The 4,708-nt window shown below is 39.4% G+C and overlaps 1 long non-coding RNA gene across 1 annotated transcript; it reads right to left on the bottom strand.

Moving 5' to 3' along the window:
* Positions 1-1,088: 1,088 nt before the first annotated feature.
* LOC145424430 (uncharacterized) lies at positions 1,089-4,400 on the bottom strand. The gene is made up of 2 exons (XR_013905516.1): positions 4,311-4,400; positions 1,089-1,480 (listed from the first exon to the last, which is right to left on the bottom strand). It is a non-coding gene; the product is annotated as an uncharacterized LOC145424430 (long non-coding RNA).
* Between the last annotated feature and the right edge of the window lie 308 nt (positions 4,401-4,708).

Here is a 4,708-nt window from a genome sequence, read left to right as displayed (position 1 = left end):
TAAAAAGGAAACCCAATTTAACCCCACTGCTGTCACCTCACAATTAGATTTTCTCCCCTTGCACATGTAATATTAATCAGCTAAGCAAAGAGACACAATAGAATTTAAAAGTGGAGATTATATAATTCGCTGTTTGCAGCTGTTTTTCGGGCTGCAATGTAAAAAAATTTTTTAAAAAGCATTTAAACAATCATCGGACACATTCACTCGAGTGTTTCATGTTAGCAATGCGCAAAGACCATTTATTGAACACTTTGTCCTATACACAACAAGTATACTCACATCCTGCGACTTGTATTCATTAATTATAGCTTACATAATGCACCACGAGGTTAAATATTATTCTAAAATTATTCTGCAAGGATGAGCACAAAACAGTGTCTCCTCTGAACTGCGGGGCAGTTTTTGTTCTCCCTTTAATGCAGCTCTCGGTTCATTTGGATTTTAAACTCATGCATTTCTAATGGCAGCGTTTTATGTTTCTAGCAACATCTCAGCCAAATCAGAATAGACCCACACAGGCAAAGGCTGTTGAAAAGTTATCCAAACTACTGATGTGTGGTCTGAAATCACTCATGACTCAAATTTTGTCTTTGCAGCTGTCTTTGAGGGGAAACGATACATCCTGAATGCCATTATTTGGAGTCGTTACATTTTTCTGTCTCCATTAACTGTTCATCAGCATGAATGAGTAAAATCTGTTAAAAACGAAAGTGATAAATGATCAAATGATTTTTTTTCCCCCTCTAAACTGTCAAAAAAATATGTCAGAAGGTGCAATTTGAGGGAGCTGCCTCTTAAAGGAAATGGAACCCTTTCCTACGCAGCACTATCATTTTAAACAGCTGCCCTTGAAATAGAAAGATCGAGTCTTGTATGGTGGAAGAAAGCTTTTTAACACAATTCCCAAGGCTATGATTAAGGATAAGACTTCCCTCAGGCAATTCCAAGTGAAGGGCAGATGAGAAATAGAAGCCTTGCATGTGGTCCAACTACAGGACAACTAATTGGTTATAAAACCTGATCCAAGAAGGCTTCTCTGTGTATATGAAGCCAGATTCATATACAAACAGACCAAAAGATTGACAGATAAAGATTGTGTTTATTTTACATATTATCATGTCTTGGCAGCTCTTGGCAGAAAATGGTGATCAGTCTCTGATGGCATGTAGCACAGCTTTGGAGAGCCATCGCGCTAAAGGCCAGGTTTGTTTGAAGTTCGCTTTGCAATGCATCAGTGGCGATGACCTAGATTTCCTATCTCTCGCTCCTCTAAGAGTGCAAAGAGAGACAGGCTCATTTCAGCCCTCTCCATCTTCTAACTATGTCAGCTCGCCTGTAAACATTTGGCACAGAGTCACATCACTGCGTCTTCCCGTCTCTCTGCAGACGACTCCCCTTTCCTGGTGTCGACTCTTGACTCCCTACGTTTGTCCCCCAGGATAGAGGTGCGAGGCTAAGCAGAAGAGCGAGTGCCAAGCTAAACGTGTACGGAACAGAATGAAAAAATAAAAGAGATAAATCAGAGTTTGGATGTGTCCCTCCTAAAAGTATGCAAGTTTTCGTCCTTTTTTCCTGAGAAAATGCTTTCATAGACTTGAATGTTTCACAAGATTGTACAAAGAAAGACAAAAGGATCTGGATCAATGACTGGACTTCCATGTTTACTTCTTTTCTGCTGCACCTGCCTATTACTGGAACAACAAAGCAGTCAGTTGAAACTACCTTCAGTTCTAGTATTGTTCTCCAAATGTTAATGGTGACTTAGAGGTTGTCCACAAGTGAATGAGTGGGGAAAAATAGGCACCACACACTCTCAGAATTAGGGGTACAACAAAAGTACATTTTTGTAGGTACAATAATGACCTAAGGGTAATTACTAAACATTGTGTTAACTACATGTACATTTTCAAAAGCAAAACAGGCTCCTCAATACTAAAAAGGTAAACAGTTGAACAATTTCTTTCAATGAAAAAAGGTTCTTTTAAGGAGCAATATCAGTCAGAATTTGACTGAATACAAGAAGTACTTATTTAATTTACTCTTATATTACTAGACTTGAAAAGTGCTAAGTCAGTCCATTTCCAAGTCTATCAATGAAAAAGAAGACAAACATAAAATAAATGAGTGGGCATCCGCTGAACCCAGTTTTGCTGAGGTTTCTTTTCAGAGTTTTCTAGCTTAAGCTAATTATGATAAGATTATGGAAAACATATCAACTGTTTAAAATGGCACATTTCACATTAATGAAAAATATTAACAAAGTTAGAATTTTGGTTCGCGTCTTGAAAAAGTTGCGAGGACAAATAAGCAAAAACAGTCGTGGGAACACTTTCAAACTAACTAACATGAGGTGTGTCAACAACAATTTCAAAATAATGTTCCTCAACGTAAAATTGTAAAAACCTTGAATATCTCATCACCTACATTACACGATATCATCAAAATATTCTGGGAATATTAATGAAATCTCTGTGTGCAAGGATCAAGGCTGAAAATTAGGGTTCAATGATCAGGTAGACACAGTTAATGTGTCATCAGCAAATAAAAGTTAAAGCTCTATCATGTAAAGAACTCCTGGATGAACATATGACTTTTGGATCAATTTGACTCACTGCCTTCCAGGTTTTAGAGCAACATATGCACCCTTTCAGGTTTCATACACCTTTAATAGGGAATATTGTACATAACTAGACACTGCATCTGTTACAACAACATGGCCTTGTTGGAAGAGAGTCCAAGACTTTTTACCAACTGAATGAAAAATTCTTCTGAGATTTGCATTTACATTTTACAATGCATCCCAGTTTTTTTTCTGTAAGGTCGATTGCATTATCTCAGCCGCAGCAGAAATGAAGAAGGATTTAACAAGTGCGCCGAGCATGATGTCATTCTGCAGACTAATTTAACATTTTAGATAAAGAACAATCTCAGGAAGGTAAACCCCAAGACTTGGAGATGAAATTGTTAGTTTGAGTCACATGAGACTCCTAAACCTGCCAAAAGTTACTGAAGGATCACACTTGAGCTCTTTTTAGGAAAATCAAAAGTTGGAGATGAGATATTGTTCTTGTTTTTTGGCTACAACTGACAGTTATCATCAAATTCCCAGTTCTGACCGATAAAACAAACATCAGGTTGAACAACAGGTGCTTCCAGTGCTGATTGGCACAGCCCATGTTTACTTTGCATTTCTTCCTACTCTATTATCCAGCTGCTTTTTTGGGATGGACTTGACTCACTGCCTACCAACAAAAACAGAAAACAAAAAAACCCTGAGCAAATTACAAAAAGAAAATAACACCACTGGAAGGAAGCCTTGTGCCTCTGAGGTACCGTGTTTATTTTGATTGTATCTAAAATCAGCCACTAAAACGGGAACAAGCATTAAGCCAGCCATCTACTTGTTTCCTCGCATCCCCTCATCCCCTCCTCTTTCCCACACATCCACAGGGGACAGTCGTCAGTGCAGAGTACACTACACTGAAGGCACGAGAACAACATTAAAAACTGCTTCAGCTCAACAGCAGACTCAACAAGCCAGAAGGAGTGTGTGCCACGTTTTTAATTATGCATGCTGCACAGCATTACACAGCCCTGTCAGTCAGGGAAATTGCACCTTCTTCACCATTTCTCCTCAAGTCTTTTGTCGGTTTCCTAGGTGACCATGTAATGTGACATCATTAGACAAGTACAGTATGCTAGCCAAAGACGCAAGTGGCTCGGTCCTGCCTGATCCTGTCACATCAGCTGCCGCCGCCGCTGCATCTCAATGGGCCCTGGCTTTTATCAGAAAACGGTTTGAGCAGCTCAAAGCAAATTAACGTTTCAGGAAAAATCAACAGCACATTATAACCTCGTGTGAACGCTTACATTTTTCCTCGAGTCTTGGCTATTTAGCTCTTTCTGCTCTACTTTTTAATATATGCCATGTGCAACAAAAGGAGAAAATGTAAAAGAACTCCAGAAAATGATAGAGTGCTCACCTTATTCCTCATGACAAACCAAGAGGCACTAATAAAAAAAAGCAAAACACTTAAGTCTGGCTCTGTCTGTGAGGAAGAGTGATTGACTTCTCTAACCTCGGATTTTGTACTTTATAAGTGTGCAACATGCAGTAATATAAATACTGAACTTCAAATGCACCTTGCTGTCAGTTTGTCATTTAAAGAAATCACTGTAGGTGTACGTCTTCACTTGCTTTCCATTTTATTGTAGGCAACCACAGAGGTTACCTACAATGAAATGGATCCTTCAAACGTAAGTATGTAAATTATCACTGGTCATAATTTTGCTTATAAAAGTTGTACCTTTAAATGAAATGAATCCTGTGGAATGTACACCATGTACAAAGCGCCCAAGACTGTGTCAGTCCATTTCCTGCTGCCAAAACAGCTCTGACATTTTGCAGCATGGAAACAGGGCTTGTGTGGGTGCCTTTTCCCTTGGGTTGCCAAGGGAATAGGATGTTGGCAGTCGATGCTTTGGGGTGGGGTCTCCATGGATCAGGTTTGTTCCAGCGCATCCCACGGATGCTTTGTCGCTCTGTGACCTGGTAAATTTACAGGCCAGCTTTTTGTCACATTCTGTCCTGAGCAGTTTTTGTTTGGAGGCGCACTGATGTTCTGATGAGAGTGTTGTTTCAATAGCAATGTGAAGCCGAGCGGTACTTGTCAAAGTAACATCCATGTAAATGCCAGGACCCAAA

The sequence above is a fragment of the Astatotilapia calliptera genome, chromosome 23 (assembly GCF_964374335.1).
Source record: "Astatotilapia calliptera chromosome 23, fAstCal68.1, whole genome shotgun sequence".
NCBI classification, from domain to species: domain Eukaryota; kingdom Metazoa; phylum Chordata; class Actinopteri; order Cichliformes; family Cichlidae; genus Astatotilapia; species Astatotilapia calliptera.
Note: the sequence above shows the minus strand (reverse complement) of the source record. Positions and strands in the feature narration are given on the sequence as shown.